This window comes from Sceloporus occidentalis, unplaced genomic scaffold, assembly GCF_023333645.1.
Source record: "Sceloporus occidentalis isolate IW3139 unplaced genomic scaffold, rSceOcc1.0.p SCAF_225, whole genome shotgun sequence".
In the NCBI taxonomy this organism is placed as follows: domain Eukaryota; kingdom Metazoa; phylum Chordata; class Lepidosauria; order Squamata; family Phrynosomatidae; genus Sceloporus; species Sceloporus occidentalis.
Window position 1 is genome coordinate 638846 of NW_028317205.1, and position 19486 is coordinate 658331.

Sequence of the window (19486 nt, forward strand, 5' to 3'; positions counted from 1 at the left end):
TTAACCTGCGTGATATTCATACCTGCAAACTCTGTAGGTTGACGCAGAGTCTCCGAGTGAGATCCACTTCACTGGGTCTCCAGGTCACTTTTCTATTTCTCCAGGCAGGGGGGGGCGGCATTTAGCCACGCCCCCAACTACTTTCCCTTCTACGGAAGACTACCTCAGGCTAGCCCTGCCCCATGTAGGGCTAGCCCCACCCATGCAATCAGCTATACTCCACCCCCTTGCAAAGCCACTCCCCCAGAAGTAGGAGAAGTCTGGATAGCCAACCCTAGGAAGTTCCCAGGTATCATGTTTAGTGGCATAATAAGATCAGAATTGCCAGTTGGCACGAACATTCCATTGGTTGCTATGGCGATAAGATCATTTTATTTTTTTTGAAACCTTCCACCAGTCACCTTTTATACTGATGGTTTTAGTGCCAAAGGAGTGTCCACCCGTCAGACAGTGAAACGGGCCAACAAAAATAAAGCAGTTACAGATACAATGTATCATGTCCCATTAGACAGCCTGTAAATTATTTACAGTAAATAAAAGTGAAAAGGAAAACATGTTTGGTTTTGCTTTTTATAATGGCCGCTTTTATTGCTGCGGGTTGTAATATCGGTCTGCCTCTCTGTAATTACCTGTGGTTATAAAACATGCTTCCATCTGCCCCTTCGGACGGCGAAATATTAATTGCGAAAGCGGCCTCGATATTATAATTTTACAACCGAAAATGCCTTAACCTAAAAAAAAAAAAAAAAAAGGAACAGGTTAAATATTAACATTCACAAACTTTTACAAGCAGACTTTTGTGAACATTTACAAGAACCCCTGCCTCTCGAGATCCTGTTCCAGTGGATTTAACCTTTTCAATGCCAAACAAATGGACAATGAAGATTCATCTAAATATAGAGACATCGTATTAGATCTCTTATTTTATTCTTTCTTAGCAGAATAAACGGAACAGCACAATGCTGTACAAACTGATTCTTTTTGGGGGGGGGGGCACTAGCCCGAGTGCCTAGCCGCACTCACGTCATTTGGTGGCCACTTGCCTTAAAGTGCCAGGACCACCTTGTCATCTCCAGTCTGGCACTGGGTGACACTGTCGCTTTAAAACCCTGATTTTTTTGCTTTATTTTGATTTCTTGAGACTTGGGGGATATAATTGACTCCGACAGCAACCCTCCTACACCTGCGATTCCTACTGACCATTAAGCACTTTCCTTCAATTTCGTCATTGAATATATGATATAGATTGGGACTAAAAGGGAAATTAAATCCAAAAAGTAAAGTAGGTATTGCTGTTTTCCAATAAACTTCCGTTTTTCATTGTCCACCACCTCCAACGAGGCCTACTATAATTTCAACATGGCTGCTGCCTTTAGAGACCTCTCCAATTGATAACAATGCAATAATAATAATAAGAAAAGCTCTAATCTTTAGACACTATGACAAGAAAACCTTCTCATTCGCCCTGAGATCTTATTATAAAAAGACTGCAGAGGATCTGAACCAAAAAACGCAAGATTTTGCCTCATTCCGAGGTCCACATAGCATATTAAGCACTTGTCTAGAGACTGTTTATCCTTTTATATTCCTGACATTTCCTACCCTCACTCCCCTGCAAGGGATGAGGTAAAAGCCTTAGATACGAATCTGAATAATAAAAAATGTGATATATTTTCCCCTCTCATATCTCCCACCAGCATCATAAAAGATGAAAACCCATCCATTCCTTTGATCATTTGGAAGTGAAGACAATCCTTCATTCTGGAATGCCTGCTTCTTCCTCCTCCTCCTCTTTCTTCAGTCTCTTTCTGGATCTTCCCCATCCTTTGAGAACCCTGCACTTCATTCCATTTCTCAGACTTTGATCTGTCTATATTGGATTTTTTTGCCGTCTTTTTTTTATGATTTGGGGGGGGGTTGTAATTGTAGACTTCAGTTCATAAACAAAGTAAGGTCACTTGATTGAATTTTTGATGATAGGTACAATCGCTTCCCATGTTTCTCCGACTATAGGACCATGGAGTGGTCGGGGTATACAGACAGGATACTTTTAATTTCCTATATGTTATATGTTATACTATTATATGCTAGGATGCCATTAATTTAATATGAAAAATGAACGACAAACAGGTAAATATAACAAAATGACCAAAATTTATTTTAGAGCATAGTCTTCTATATTGTAAGATCTACCTTTTATTCCCTGTAAATCCAAATCGTTACGTCAAGCACTTCTTGTTAGGCTGTACAGCGCTGCGGAATATGATGCCGCTATATATATAATTCAATAATAATAAATAATACTAATAACCTTACATTGATGGGATATATAAACCATGTTTATATTTATAATTACAGAATTAGAACTTTCCACTGAAAACATTCTGTTGGGCTCTATGATGATCATTGCAAGTTAAGTACTTTGCCCCAGAATCAACCCAATGTTTTATAAATGAATATTATAAATCGCTATGAATATTATAAATAATGAATCACTTTTTTTCTTCATTCTTGTAAGCAAAATTATTTTAAGTTTAGCTTACCTTAAAGTTTATGATCCTGTAGTACCTTTCTTCCAGTAGAGCAGAGGTCCGGCACTGATGTTGGACGAGAAGGCCCAGGTCACAATCTCCAGTTCATTCCAAAGGTGTTCGATGGGGTTCAAGTCAGGGCTCTGTACGGGGCTCCATACAAAACTCATCCAACCATGTCTTTATGGACCTTGCTTTGTGCATTGGGATACAGCCATGCTGGAATAGAAATGGATCTTCTCCAAACTGTTCCTACAAAGTTAGAAGCATAGCATTGTCCAAAATGTCCCCTTCAGCATTGATCAGTCTGGAAAGGGTTACAAAGCCACTTCTAAGACTCTGGAACTCAGGCGCACCATGGTAAGAGCCATTATCTACAAATGGAGAAAACCTGGAACAGTGATAAACCTTCCGAGGAGAGCGCAATGACGCCTCATCCAGGGGGTCACAAAAGATCCCAGACTGACAAAGAACTGCAGGCCTCCTTAGTTAAGGTCATTATTCACTATTCCGCAATAAGAAGGAGACCTGACTTCAATCTGATTGAGATGCTATGGCAGTTCGTTCTCGAAAACGCTCCAATGTGGCTGAATTAAAACCATTCTGCTGAGAAGCGTGACCAGAATTCCTCCACAGCGATGTGAAAGACTCATTGCCAGTTGGCGCAAACATTTGATGGCAGTTATGGCAGCTAATGGTGGCACAACCAGTTATTATGGTTAGGGTGGCAATTACTTTTTAACTCTTTACCTTCGATAAATAAATTGATCATTTATCACTGCATTCTGTGTTTATTCGGGTCCTCTTCGCCTTGTATTAAAATTACTGTAGTTGGATGATCAGAAACATTTTAAATGTGACAAATAAGCAAATAGAAAAAATTGGGAAAGGGGTAAATAAATATACATTCATATATATATATATATATATACATTTTGTGGGATTTCATAAAGAAGGTTTTGTGATATATGAAGTAGCTCACTGTTTGCAGAATTAAAAGCAGTTTTGCCCTGGAGCTTAACACTTAGCATCTCGGAGAGTTTAATGAATGGATATGACAGATGAGCACAGGGTCAGCTAACTCCGTTTTCTTTTTACGAACCCTTAGAGTGCCGTAGGATTGTGCAACAATGCCTTTGGGTTCTGGAAGGATTAACCCTTTGGAAAGCTCTTTCACGGTTGTATTATCTGTTATGCAGTTCAAATGGTGTTTATTCTCTTAATGATTAGTTTTAAGTGAGCTGAGGTGGAAGGAGACATTTGATCCCATTGTATTTACCATGCCATATAACCTCGGCATGTTTACCCTTGAAAGAAGGACCAAGTTGACCATGCATAATGTATATTTAACTCGCCATACCTAACAACAATTTCTTTCAAGAAGGGAATTTTTTTGTAATACAGTTTCTTGTAACGTTAACACACATTCAAGTCATTGAATAAAACCCCTAGGAGTTAGACGTGGATTAATGAACCCTCAACTAAATACCTAATGTTAGCTCGTCCCATCATGTTGCATGATCCGAGCTGGTCTTTCTATAACGGCAGTATTAAGTCCACTTTGTTAATTCTAGGAGAAACTGAGAGCGAAAAAAATGTGTAGAAAAAGAAACAATTCATCTTTACAAACAGAATGACCATGAGGACCAAACTTATTCAGGTTTTTTTTTTCCAGGCATGCCAAGTTCTCTGGTTTACAAGATTGACTGACGATTACTTTTTAGACATTTGAAATTTACCTTTTTTTGGGGCAAAATTCTTGCCACTAAACTAAAATGTCTAGAGAGGATTATCCATTCTAATAGTTAATATAGAATAGTAAAAAATGGTGGATGATTTAAATTTACCCCCCCCCTAAAAATGCATGTTTTAAACTCAAGTTTTTTAGTGAATTATTTCCTACATTCTTTACTGTCCCTTTAAGAGAAAGCCAATATTTTTGGCAAATGTCCCTCTGGCACTGATATGCTTATCAAAAGTGTCATTTGAATGTCAGGTGTAATTGTAACAGGCTGAGAAAATTGAAAATTAGGGAGCCATTGATCCGGTGGTTTCTGTATAAAGCCCTGTGACCCTGGGGTGTCAGCCTAAACACGATCAGCTGCTCCAAATGGAACAAAAAACAGGCAATTTATGCTGTGTTCATTCCGCCTTTTTATTGTTTGTGGTTGTCCATTTGAAATGCTTTTAAAACTGAAAGAAGCTCTTTAAATATTCCGTTTATGAGCCGGAGATGCCTCGGTCTCTGAAACATCTCTTTGAAGTTTGGGGATTTTTTTTTTTTCTTTTAGTAGTTTTTGCATGCAAAATGTGAATTTTAATGTTAATAAAAAATGCCTTCAGCTAAGTGATTTTAAATGAAAGGCTGAACACTATATAAAAAAATAGGGGATTCTTGCTTAACCCTTTGTATACCTGTTTGTATAGGAACGGCCAAATATTAGCTATAATGATAGATGATTTTTACTAGAAATTCCCTTTCTGGGGGATCCTGCAAATTACAGGTCTGGAACTGTGAGAGAAATATATAAAATAATTTGAAGATAACAGTAAATTGCTAAGGAAAAAAGTGAAGCTGGAGCTACTGACCATCTCCGCGATGAGTTTACCAATGGTCAGCTGCCGGGGTTTTTTCGTTACTGAGAGGGTGATAGATAAGTGGAACAGCTTCCAAGCAGAAATGGTAGAGGCTACATCAGCAAAAATGGGCAACTAGATGGAGCTGAACGGGTCTAATCTAACGTCAAGATTCTATGTTTCCAAGATTGTCAGGCCAATTCTTCTCTTAGTGGGTGACCTTACATGTCCTTGAAATGGCATACATCTCCTGGTAGGAGGTTTTTGCGTGCAGGTAAATTAAAATTCAGCCAAATGAAGGTATGAACACAAATAATCCTTTCATTTGGAGCAGCCAAGGACAAGTTCTCAACACACCTCAGTACTTTAATCCACTGACATTAATATTTTCCCTTCCCCGATTATTTACAATTAAGGTTGCCTTTTCCGCATTTCAGTTCTATTCTTTTAGTAGATACACAGCTGACTCCAGCAAGGAAGGAGTTAATTTTCTTTGTTTCGAGCGATAAATGTTTTGCAGAAAGGCCGTAGCAGCAACCATCTGCGAAACACTCAGGCGAGTGTCCCGGGCAGACTGTCTGCGTCCGCGCAGGCCAGAAATCCCATTAAGCTTAATTCTCTTAATTAAGTACATGTATTGCATACAAGGTGCACCTTTGCTCCCGGTTCGTTGGACGTAAATACTCTCTAAACTAATTACAGAGCAACATAACGTACACAGCCTGGAGCAATCCAAATCTTGTCCTCACAGTGCCGTAAATATCATGTCCCCTTTCCCCAGGTGTTGTTGAAACCGTTTTCCGAACGAATAATGTTTAGAAACAGACAGCGCTTATCCAGGACACCAGAAGCAGGAAGGTCTCTATTAAGTTAAGAGAGGGAGGGCCGCTTTATGCACTTCTAATTGTTGACGATGATAACATAATGTCCTGCTACATTTTGTCAATTGACTACTTTGTTTTTCTTGCATTCCACCTTTCCATTAAGTACTTAAAAAGTAACAAAGAATACAGACGTTCACTTATATTTTCCGCCGGAAAGGAACAGGAGTCTATAGTTGAAGGTGATACATTTTATTGATACATTTTATTAACATAGAACATGTGGGGTGGCATAAACTTTTGGAACCAAAGGAAAAAAAACCTCACTTAATCGCAATAGTTGATCTTGGGTAGCCTTGACATCATAGAATGGAGTCGGTGGCATGGGCAAAGCAGGGTGAAGGAAGATGAGGGACGCTCAAGTTGGGCAGACCAGTATCATAGATTTGCAGCCTAATTACATGAAAGGTTGCAGGGGGCATTTGGCTGAATATTGACCCTTGACATACTGGATCTTTAGCCCAACTCTTGAAATCACTAATATGGATCTAGAAAGATGGCCTTTAGGACCCAAAAACCGAATACATGTATGATCTAATATTGTCACAGGTAGACCAATCAGAGTCTTTCTGAACAAATCAAAGGGCCACCTGTGCTAAAAAAAAGGCCAGCAGAAACCTTGCCACCATTTGTATTCAACATTTCCTGATTTGTGGGATTGGATTCAATGAATATGTTGGAGCACTTAAAAGATAACATAAACTTCTAAAGACTGTCATTCTTGATGAACATTGAAGTTCCAGAACGGCTCCTGAGCTCAACCCACCAGTCTGCATTACTGAACCGTATAAATGCTCATCTCTCCCGTTAAATCTATATGTTGCAATAATTAAACATGGATAACGGTGAAGTGAAAGAGGAATTCACAGAAATGAGTGGGATATTCCCTGGAATCCAGCATATCCTGGGTGGTAAATGTTCTGAGACTTTATTTCTTGGCTGTTGTCGTAAATAATTTTATGAGATGACTCCCCCTGGAATTAAAAGTTCATAACCTTGAAACAAGTTTTAACAGTGTTTTGAAATGCAGAACTAATGTGATTAGTGGTGGATACAACACAGGGTTAATTCTGCCTAAAAAAAATTACCCTAAATACCCTACTATTGAGAAAACCGAATAAAACCTCATAGACTCAATCAAAGATTCACCAAACATTACAATATTCCATAATGGTTATTTCTTGATGTTAATAGGAATGCTTTTGAGATGAGACATTGTAGCTAATTACCTTGTTCTTGATATGCAGCTAAACTCCCATCATCATCATCATGTTTCATCACATAAAAACTGTAAATTGTTAAGAACTGATGGGAAAGGGCCTGGTGACCTGGAGCCAAATGTGGTCTCCAAGCCCCATAAGATTTGTTAAGGTCCCTAAAACACCTTGCGCATCCACCTTAGTAAATAATTACAGAAGATCTAAACTAAAATGTGTCAATAGTGCACCAAGAAGTCGTACAGGCCTAATCTCACTTTGCTGGCTATTATGGCGTTCTTCAAAGTCCCACTATTTAAACAGCAGAAAATGTAATTGTGTGATAGGTCACAAAATCACATTAAAATTATTGGCAAATGTCCACTTCTAGCCACACTCCATCCTAGAAAAATATCCCCCTTTGGCCATTTGAAATGTCAGGATGAAAGTCACTGTATGACGTACCTAGAACCCGGTGAGATTGTGGACGCTGTTTCTTACACGTGAAAAAAGTATGTGAGCCTGGACTGGCTGTCTGTCACAACAAGCAGATGCCTGCTGGCCGGTAGGGCCGCATAGTTGCCAATAGGGCCACTCCAGATCGGCAGCATTCGTCCCCATCTGGACACGCAAGGCTGCACTTTACGCGAGTATTAAAGAAAATGTAACACGCAGCTGCGTGTTCCCCAGTCCGGCCCTGCGTGCACAATAAACAAACGGGATTACAATGGATATAGAGAAAAGGAAGACTTATCTCTTTATTCTCTTATTCCCCAACCCATTATGCTTTAGAAAACCCATTCCCGTAGACTCTGCATCAGTTCTACCTGCCTTGATGTCTTTCTGCTTCGCAGTGAATTGTGTTCGCGCTAACGAGAAAAAAAAAAGATTAAAACACAAAATTCACCAAAATAACTTAAAACAACCAAACTAAGAAGGCCCCACATCCAAAAAAAAAAAGCCCACTGCAGTTAATTTGTTCATCTTTTCTGAGCTTTATTAAGTCTTTTGTTCCACTTCCCATTTGTTCCAAGAAAATGTTTTGATATATTATGTATTTACTTTTAGTAATTAATTTAAACAGCATTCATATGAAAATGTTGACAGATAAAACAACAAGCGTGGAACTTTTAATTACACGTTGAGTGACAGCATTATATAAACCAAAATATTGTCTACGTTTATTTCATATTAGTCGTTCTACTTTGGCTCTATTGAGCGGATTAAGGCTTTCCGCGAAGAGCGAGTACGGGTTTTTTTTATTTTTTTTTTAATGAGAAATTAAAAGATTACAAACAATAACCCGTGAATCATTCAATATACAAACTAGAGATGAATGGTAATTAGTTTAGGAACGATTAGGAGTAGATAATTCTAAAGCAATTAAATTATTTGTTTGGGAAGGTACTTGCGCGGTTGTGGGTGGTATATTTGTTGTTATCAGATCCCATGGAGGATGATTGAAATCCTCCTCCTCCTCCGATGCAGATGAGTATTTTAGTTATTTTTTTTTTGCATATTTCGCTAGAAGAAACAGATGTGCCGAGAGGCCACTAAGTGCATTTCATGTTTTAAAGCGGAACTATACTTCAAAACTAACTTTGGTGTCTTTTGAAGTAGCCAACATTATTTTAACAGCATCCCCAAATTTTGGCAAAGCAGCTTGTACATTAGAAGTTACAAACTGCTTTCTCATGGCGATCGACACCAACACTCATACAGTGAGTGGCACCAGGGCTAGACTGGGGATGGTGAGGTAGCCCTGTCACTTTAAGGCCACAGCCACCTGATGACATCAGTGTGCCCAACCGATGGATATGCGCGACAGCACGCTGCATCACCCAATCCGCCACTTTTTGCCAGCGACCCACTAGGCATTTGCCCCATGTACCATATGGCCAGTCTGGGCCTCTGACCAAGATCGATAGAAGGAATCAAAAGTAGCCTTACTGGTAGGAAGCCGAAAGACACGTTCCTCGCTGCAGGAACGATGGGAGAGCACCGCTAGGTTTGTATTGAGTCTGATTGTTGGGACACAAGCATTGGTGCACTTCTCTGACCAATCAGCTGTCACAGAAAATGACGTCTCTCTCCATTTATATACCGTGTTCTATGTGAAAATCCGGCACCAAATGAAAAATAACTAAAATTATCCTGAAAAAAATTCCTAGATGCTCTTTGTAATTGAATATTTCTCATTGTTAGTAAATGTTTTCATAAAACCCCAAGTTTTTGTACCTGCTGGATCATCTTATCTCCAGTATGGAAGTAAAATAATGACTACTGACGTGTCGTATGATATGAGTGTGTGGTGGTCGCCTCTTAGCTCCATGATAATTGGTGTTCTGGGCAAATTGCAATATTTGTGTTCCCCTCCATAAGTCATATTTAAAAGATGAAAAGCTCATTATGTACACGAGAGGGGATAGAGGACGACCTTGTTTAGTGCCAGTTTACCTTGGAAAGGTTTCTGATAGAAATGGAGAATAAACATTACTTGTATAGTGCCATAGCGACAGAATGGAAGGGAGCATGTATCTTTTAAGTGTTTCTTCCTTTTTGCTTCCTAAGTAGTCCAATCAATGACTTTTGCTGCATTAAAAGACAACAGGATGACGTGCCTGTGTGTGACATGAATGGTGGTTATTGATGTACATAGATTATCTATAGTAAAGTCTACCAACACGAGTAAAATGTACTTAATCCCATGGAAGAAGTGAGCACCTTGAATACCCTGTTTGTTGATATTGTGTCAAATTTTGGGGAATTGAGTTATATGAGCACAACTAATTGTGCTACTTTTTGCCCTACACGATCATGACATCATAAACCCAAGTATCAAAATGTTGTTCCTGAGGGATCTTTAAGCATGAGACTGGTGAATAATTAAGTCAAGTTTGCAAGTTTTCAAATACATTTTTATTATTATTATTATTATTATTATTATTATTATTATGGCAGTTATTTTTTTTTTCATGTGCTTATTTTTCTTTCTAATTATAATAGACAAACATATATATATATATATATATATATATATATATATATATATATATATAGATATATATATATATATATCTTACATTTATCCAAGCAATTGTTTTATAGGATCCAATCTTGGATGGACTTTATCCAAATCCTAAAAAGACTGCAAATTAGATTAATTTCATGCAAAATAAATATAGTTTTACAAAACTGCTTATTTAATTAAGCATTATAAAAAAAATGACATTAATCGAAATTATTCTACCCTCCAGGTCAGTGTGGGAAAAAAAACTTTCTGCCTTCTAGGAGAAAAAAAATATAATAAAAACCCACCGCTGTAGCAAAGTTTAGTGATGTCGTTAAATGCACAGAACCAACTATAAAATAAAACAATTTTCCTTGAAAACGCTCATAATTTTTAGTTTACCCAGGAATTTACGGTACAGAAAACCGCAGCCACCTACGGAAAGAAAAAAAGCAACAGAAAAACAGTAAAGTAACAGAAAAGGAAGAGATTCAACTAAGAAGAAATAACACAGGAATCCATTAATAGGAAGTGGGTGGAAGAACGTTACTGTTACATAGAATTATTATACTCTGAGCCACGATAAAAAGTAATCACATTAAAAGGCAATGAAACCTAACACTGCATAAACTTCTCTTGCCTGCCTATATTTGCCCCCCGCCTTTTTCCACCGACGGAGCAGAAGGCTTAGGATATAGAGAGCAGCAGCTGTGTCGCGGAAAATGTGATTTCATGTTTACAGGTAGCAAGAAGCCGGTTTCACTCTGTTAATGAATCGCCGGATGCCCTCTATTATCATTATTTGTGATGGTGAGGGGCGGCAATGTGAGATTCCATACTTTTTAAAGACCTAAGTTCATGAGGAACGCAGACTTTTATGTGATTTGTATCACTATAGGCTGGAAAAGTGCAGGGTTGTGCACAGGCCTAGGAAATGGTTTGAAGGAGGTCAGGTGGAGATGTCTAAGCCGGCCTGGGACAGGGGTAGGAATGTCTGATCCAGCCAGAGACAATGAAGGAAATCCCAGAACCACCTTGGGCCCTGAATGAAGCGGTATAATATATAACTAGAAGCCTCCGTGCCCTGGACTACTGGAGGGGCCAAAGGGCCAGGTTTCTCCCTACAGACTATGGTCCCTGGCCTATTTTTGGGGAGGTGTGTACAAGGGGTCTGTTGGAACTACTTCATTGTGCATGGTACAGAGTGCCACGTTACCCCACTTACCAGAGACTCTAAAGACTGTGGGGTTTGGACACAGATTTGGGGCACCTCCATTTTCGGAGGGGTTTTATATGTGGTTTTAATCACCATCAGGTCAGGACTCACAGGACAGAGACCTCTATGGCTAGTATTTGCACCAAGATCTGATATCCAGCCAGTTTCAGACAGAAGTCAGGGAACCACCGTGTTTACTTCCCCACAGGCCACAATAGTCACCCCCTACTGGGCTAAGGTTGGCCGAGTGCAAATTCTGCGCTGTGTGCAAAGAAGGGCCTGATTGACAACTGTGTTTTTTTCTGTGACTATTGTATGTAAATGACCCCCAGAGTTTATTATTTTACCCTCAAGCATCTAGTCTCGGCTGATGTTTCTTGAGGGGAAGGCGGTAGCGTCCGATAGTAAGCGAGAGGCTCAGCGGTTGGAGTAGCGGAAGGAAGCCGACTTTAACGGATATTCTCATTCGGGTTAGCGAGATCAGTTGCAATGGGCACTCCATGCATGCTTCAATTACTAGTTGATATCCTCCCCAACAAAAAAAGAGATCGCTGACACCATTTATTGAATCTGTTGGTTACAGTGGACAACTATTCTCTATAATCAACTTTCTACGTCCTTCAACCAGTCAACTCCATCACTGTTTTGTATTTAATATTTGTCTTGATCATTGAGCTCATGGTTAGCATAACGTCTACATCTCTCACAGAGAAAGAGACAAGGGTGCTTATTAAATTCAAATTAGGATACTGTCATCTTAAAATGTTACTAATTCGTTGGTAATTAATGTATATTTTCATTCCTCCATTAGTAGCTTTACGTCATTGGCTAAATGTTATTAATGCAGAACTCTGATTGGTGGAGGAATATAAGATTTCACCACTAGGACACAGAGCTTGGCTCTCGCTAACATATCGCTGCTTTGTCTTCGTTTGAGCTGGTATACTGTATATACTGTATGTGTGTATATTATATGCTTTTTCAACCGAAAAAGCTGTTTCGGAGTACATTTTTACAGCTGGAGTTAATTTTCCTGGATCATACTTTTCAATTTTTAGCTGTCAAAAATCAGGAGGCTTTTTATTAGCATAAACAAAACCAAAAACTGGAATTTTCATCAATGGGATTTAAGAGAATTGACAGGGTTTTGGCACCTACGGTTGGGATATGCAACATATTATACTTATCTGGACAGCTATGTTTAGAAAGCCGATGAGGGTATGCTGGCAAGTTCCGTACTTAACTTCGGACAGTTCCACCAGCCCACTCACCCACCATCTCCCTTACTGGTGAGCGCTAGGGTATGATGTCATATCCTGGCACTTCTCCATTTAAGCATGCAAGGCAGGAGTAAACTATGGAGGCCATGTTTACTTATCACAGTTCTCCTTAGTGTTTAAGGGCGGTTGAGGAGTTCAGTGATCTCACTTTTAATTGGCTCATTCAAGAGTGGCGGTACGGCCAGCCTGATCACCCAAAAGGGTAATTGGCTTCTTGTTATGCCGTAGAGGGGCTGCTTGCCTGCCAGATCTGCAGCCCTAGACCAGAATACACAACTGCGTAGAAACCCTATAGAAGGAGTACATAATGAACAGAGGCTTCTGCGGCATTATTTTTAATAGTCGTTTTTGGGCCATATTGGGCCATATTTCATATTTTAGGTATAGCAAAACCAGCCTAACATCACTGATGCCAGCAGCCATTTTTAAGCGGTGCTTCATGGAGCACTTATCTTAAGTGAAAAATAAATGATTTAATGTTTTTCCGATAACATTGTTGTAAAGTGTTGAATAAACAGATAGGGAGCTGCTTTTACTTAAATCCCTGTTCAAAGAGTATCTCCCAATGAATGATAACACAATGGAGATTAAGTGATTTATTTTTCATTTGAGATAATGTTTTACTGAGGAGTTCTGAAAAGGAAAGAAAAACCGCACAACTTCAGCCTCGTGCTGGAGATTTTTCTAATAAATATGTTAAAATTGTAGCCACATACAAGAAAAAAAGGAAGATTTAAAAGAAAACGTAATTTGATTTAAAAATATAATTAAAGGGGAACGGCCACCTTCCCAACTTTCAACAAAGCTAAAATCATTTATTAACTAACCCAAAGAAGCTTATATCACTGGCAAAAGATGGCAAAATTAGCATATCCATTAATTTACTAACCCAATTTAATCTCTCTTCTCAGCCCTCCAGCGACAATCAGCAATTTTACAAGAGAGGAGAGATCATTTAATAGAGAGGAATAATCAGTCAGATCCTGGGAACAGGACTTTAAGTTGGCTGCTTCCATGGGATACACATGAAGTTGGCTACTAATATATGTATATATATGCCATTTTACATTTTTGAAAAAAATATTTAATTATTACTACTTTATGTAATGACCTGTAATTAATAGTAAGTAAGTAATAATAATACCAGGGAACTCTCTGGTTTTGACCTGGAGTCTTTGGATTAAGCCCTGCTTCCCTGGTGGTCTGGGTCAGTTTCTTCTAGTAGGGGATAGGCATGGGGTCATGGACATCCCACCCATGTCCACCCTACTCCCCACCTTCATTCCCTAATCTCCATCCATATCCCTCTAATGGAAAACCCCATCACCATGTGAAGCCACTGCCCCAGAACAGGCAGAGCTCCAGGTAGCCTGGCCTGGGAAGATCCCACGTATGAAAGTAGGACTTGTGAAAAATAACAATAGGTAGGACAATCCTGTATGGCTCATGAAAACCCTTTTTCCGCCGCTTCTCCTAAAATTCTGTTCCTAAATGGAACCTGCTTGCCAAGTTGGCATAATTCTTCTGGAGACCAGCATTAGCTGAAAATGGAGCAACTTGTTTAGGAAGCCAGCTTTTAAGACCTGAATAATTAGGATTGAACCGTATGCAGTCACAGAGCCCTATCGCCGGATCACAGCGGATTTTATTTTTTTATCAGTAGAACTAGCATCTTCTTCAGGCACAAATCTGATGGAATAGACGGTTACCATAATAGGTCTAATTCTTATCTCTGTTCTACGTCTCTCTCTGAAAACACCATGATCTCCCTTTCAGATTCAGCGCAGGAGAATCAAGCCAGAGATTATCAGAACTAAGAGAGGGGGCATCTCCTTATCTAATAGAGCAGCTTTAATCTGATTCACGACACGCTGCCTTGTAAGTCAAAGGAAAACAGCTTGGAGCCTCTGTTATCCACTAATCATGGCTGAGGGCTACTGGGAGTTTTTCTATGGGCTCTTTTATATATATGTGTCCGGCTTTTTTTGGGCGGTGGGGGGAGTACAGGGGCAAAAGGCTATATGTCTTAAAAGTACAAGAGATAATTGTTTATTATTTATTTTTAATATCATAAAAGGAACCTTTAGTGACATCTGCTTTATCTCTGCTGTCAGCATCCAGACATCACAGAAGCCACTGGGGATGGACACGTTTATGGAGACTTTTGGAGCCAGCTGGAATTTAGTAAAATATTGTCTAAACAATACAGAAAAAAATAAACATTAAATTTATCAAGAGTATACAAAATATTAAAATTAATAGTGGTTGAACGTGTAAAAGAAAATATAAGAGATAAGTGACAATAACATGCACAATATATACAAATGTATGTTTTCAGTCTTGTATAAAAGAAATGTGTTTATGACATGACTTTGTGATGCAGCTATGTGTCATACATGGGGGTTTAGTTGTGATACGACATCATTTCAGTCTGGAAATAACCTGGGATAATAAAAAATAATAGTAAGCATATATGGCATTATCGAAGTGAGGCATGAATTACAAGTCCGCTTCAACCAGTTCCTAAAAAAAAATAATACATTTTATAGGAGTTAATGTGTGATGCTAATTTCTGTTTTTCTGATTTCTGAAATTTACATGGTAAGAGTCTGTAGATGTCTTTTAATTAGAAAGACCGAAGCCTGGTTGGTACGTGATTCGTGGAGAGCGGCTGCACAGAGAGAACAGGTCATATCATGTTAAAGAACTAGGAAGACGGAACTTTTGAAACAATTGGATGCAAAATGTTTCTTCTCTTTCACTCGCCTTGTCAGTATCCATCTGCTATACAAGGAAAGATATCCTTAAGACAATTGACAAACATCATACTTCTGAACATTCTAAACGGGATCTTTTGGTCTGTGTTTATTTCCACAGGTTCTACGGGCACCAGCTGGCCATCACCAAAGATTCTACCTTGTAATTTTGTATTTCTTCGCTGACGGCCATTCCATCAGCGGCAGCTCACCCCAATCCTGATGGTATCTACAACTACTGAATTTTATCTGCTGCACTGCAGTAGTCGTTCTAGGGAAGCCACCGGTTTCATATGAGTTCATGTTGTCATATTTGAGGTGGAGGGCTTGGTCTTTCTGGACAGGAGAGAGTGACACTTCTTTGTGATAAGCATTGTGCCACACATCAGTTCTTCCTTTTCATCCTTGTCCACCACAAGTGGTCAAAACACTGTCTTTCATATCAGGGATCATGCTCACCACACAAGTAAAAAACGGGAGGACTGGTTATCTCAAGCAGACATGCCAACCAAAAAATAGAATTGACAACACTTTGATGATATGAAAAAGTCCTTTACATAGTAATGGGTAACCCAATGGATCAGAGCGGTTTAAGGGTGGGTTTAGAAATGTATCTCTTTTTAGAAACTTATTTTTTAGAAACGTATTATTTTGCATTACATGTGATACAGAAAAAAAGTTTTTTTTACTACAACTTTTTATGGTTTGCATATATTCTTATAAAGTGCACAATTATTGTACTGAAACGTTTAGAATTTCGTTTCTTTTAATATTTGAAGAATTAATTAAAAAATAGATGTTGTCTTCGCAACTTTCTGGTATCCAGATTATCAGCGTAGTTCCTCGTCCAGGTAAAAAAAAACAACTGAGGGAGTTGCAAGTAATCAGAAGCGAGAGACACCCAATACACCTGACGTGAAGCCAACATTTCTCATGCCGGTCTGTCGCACCAGAAGATAGGTTTGAAGGTTGGCAGATGTGGAGTCTTTGGTGCTGAAGTTCACCTGCTCTGAAGGATTAAGGCCTTATCCTAACCTCAGATGAAGTGAGAATTTAAATCCATGACACAGACACTGCACTATGTTACTCTATCCCCCCGAAAGGGCAGAGACAAGCTTCTCCTGAGACATCTGGAACCACCGGCCTCATAGAGCTATCCAAAGGGCTTTAACAGTTTGAGTGCCTAAGTGCTAAAACTCAGTAGAAGACCACAACCGAATGGTCTTAATAGCATAAATATGATGAAGTAATAAATACATCACATTTAGGTGAGCAGTGCTGTGAAATACGATGATGCTACATATAATAATAATAATAATAATATTAATAATTGCAATGTAAAAATCACATTCCTGCGACCATAACAGAAATATAATTTTTTTACGTCTGTCCTGCGTTGTCCTTATTACATTAGAATTGTCAATTGTAGAATCCAAACACGTCTAGCCGTGACTAATAGGATTTAAAAGAGAACTTTTTTGTTATTTTGGTGCATCTGATTACAGGGGATGACGAAAAAGTGAAAAATGGGGAATATCCAGAAAAACCCTATGGTTTTTGTGGGAAATTCCACAGGAACAAAGACGCAGCTGAAAACAGGTGGAATCTGACGGCTTCTGTCTGCTACTGTCACAACGTACTCAACATTTCCTGAAACATTGTGCGGTCACGTGAAGTCATGACATACATGACCACGGGATACAAAGTGCTACTTTCCCCATGTAATGGTGAATTTCCACCACTTTTTATTACTAGTATCAGATTAGAAATAAGTAGCCATTTGTTCTTGCTCTGTAAGCTGTCTAATTTATTAAACAAACACCCTGAGTCCTTATCTGACTGGCTGTAAGAACCAATAGAATGGCCGGGTCTTAATCACTCAATGACACTCAATGTAATGAAAGTATATGGAGGGAAGGTCTTCATCAGCATTGCCATAAAGAATCAGCTCAGTGTGCTGTTTGAGCAGGGAAAGTTACCCAAGATATCACATGACCGACAACAATGGCGGACAAGGGATTTTTATTGGACCAAAATAAGATAAAACCAGTTTTTTTTTTACCTACGTAATTGTTTACAGCACTGCGGTTTATGACAAGAAGGAAAGCTTTATGATGCCTCTGCTTTCTGGCACACTCTTTTCCCTCGGCCGAGACTGATGCACTCTGTTCGTCAATAATTAGGATTCATTGTTTTTTATTTATTTATTTATTTCAAAGGATTTGTTTAAAACAATAAAACAAAAAAGTTTATTTTTTATACTTACCAACGTTCCTTTGACCTAAACATTTTCTACTGTCTTTTGCAGGATTTTTTTTGCTACATAGCTTTGAAAATGCACATATATTTATCTATCCATATATATAAGACAGCAGACACAAAGAAAATTAATTTATTCTGCGTCAGTAACATTCTTGTGCATCCATAAAACTATTTCGACCTGCATTTTGTGAAGCTCTCCTGCGCTCTTAAATGTTCACTGTGCGAGGAAATTAAAAATTAATCTTTATTTCCATCTTGGGGTGAAGAAAATCGTTAATTTTCTTCGCCGAAATTATACGGGTAATGACTGGTAATAAATTCTAGGTTTCACACGCAGCTAATCACAGCCGCTTGCACGAAGACACCTTTCATTTTTCCGTGTGTCATTTTGCTCCTGTAGCAATGTAATTTATACGGCAATCTTTCTGCGTTATGATAATGTAAAATCAGTCTTACTGGAATTTAAGTCGTGGGGGGGTGGGGGGCCGAGGGAGGAAAGGGAGATTGTTTTCTTAACCCCTTTTCTGCACAACCTCATAGTCATTGTAGGGTAAATCAGAGGATTTCTGGTATTTCCAAACCCCTTTGTTATATGTAGAAGGTGGATTTGTCATTTCTGTCTCTCTGGGTAGTCGCCTAAAGCCTCTGCCCACCAGCAAAGGTTACATCGAGCAATTTGGCTGAGCATCAAATGTTGGAACCATATTCTTCTAAGACCCCAAAATGAACAAAATAAAACACAAAAAACAGAATTTGACGGCAGATACAAAACATATGGCCCTTAATCAGTTGTTGGTCTCCTCTTGGATCCAAGAACCATTTGCCTATTCCATGCATGTTCCAGGGCTTGACTCGTGAAGATGGAATGGCCCTGGCACTTTAAGGCTAATGGCCACCTGATGATTGGGACACAAATTCACCCAATCTGTTGCTCAAGCAGCATATGTTAGGGCTGTTGGCCAGCGGCCCACTTAGCCTTTGCCCAGTGTGAGAGATGGCCAGTCCGGGCCGATCATTTACTGTATTAAAATGGTTTCGTATCTCAATCTTAAAATGGATTGGAGTTATAAATTATTATATTCATGGCCATCAGGGCTGAGGATTTAGGAGCCAGACTATAAACATATCCATTATATGGTTAGCGCCTATAGCCATAGCCTCCAAGTGTCTCTCTTTAGAAGGTTCGCTCTGTCTTTAGGACTGAAATTCCTCCATCCCTCTTTCCTCCCCTGATGCCCCTCTTTTCTAGGAGCTTGGAATGTTTGCTGGGTATGAGGGTATCTCAGGGTTCTACAGTCCTAAAGGTCTAAACGGAAGTGTTTACCAGTTAAACAGTGTAAATAAAATAACATATTTCTTTTAACTAAACATAAATAGCTACCAATCACATAAAACGTCTTAGACCTTGAATCTTTTTGTAACCAATTTATGTCATCACTTATTAATTTAGAAACTATGACATTTAAGCGAGTTCTCTAGGTTGCAAAACTAAGTTTCACTTTGTCAGCATATTCCTAAATTTTTTATGTTTTAATACTAAATATATATATTTAACGATTACATTTCAATAATCTGTATTTTAACAACAAGGTTGTCAAGAAACTAAGACTGTGCCTTTCGTGGCAGATGGGTGGAAAATATTTTGTAGCATTCCAAAGAATTAAGCAAAGTTCTATTTAGAATATAGGGCCACGTTAAAAGCTAGGTGGTACCCATTTATCGGAAATAAAAGGGTTAATTTCCAATATGCCAGCCCCTTGTGCGCCGGAAAACAAGA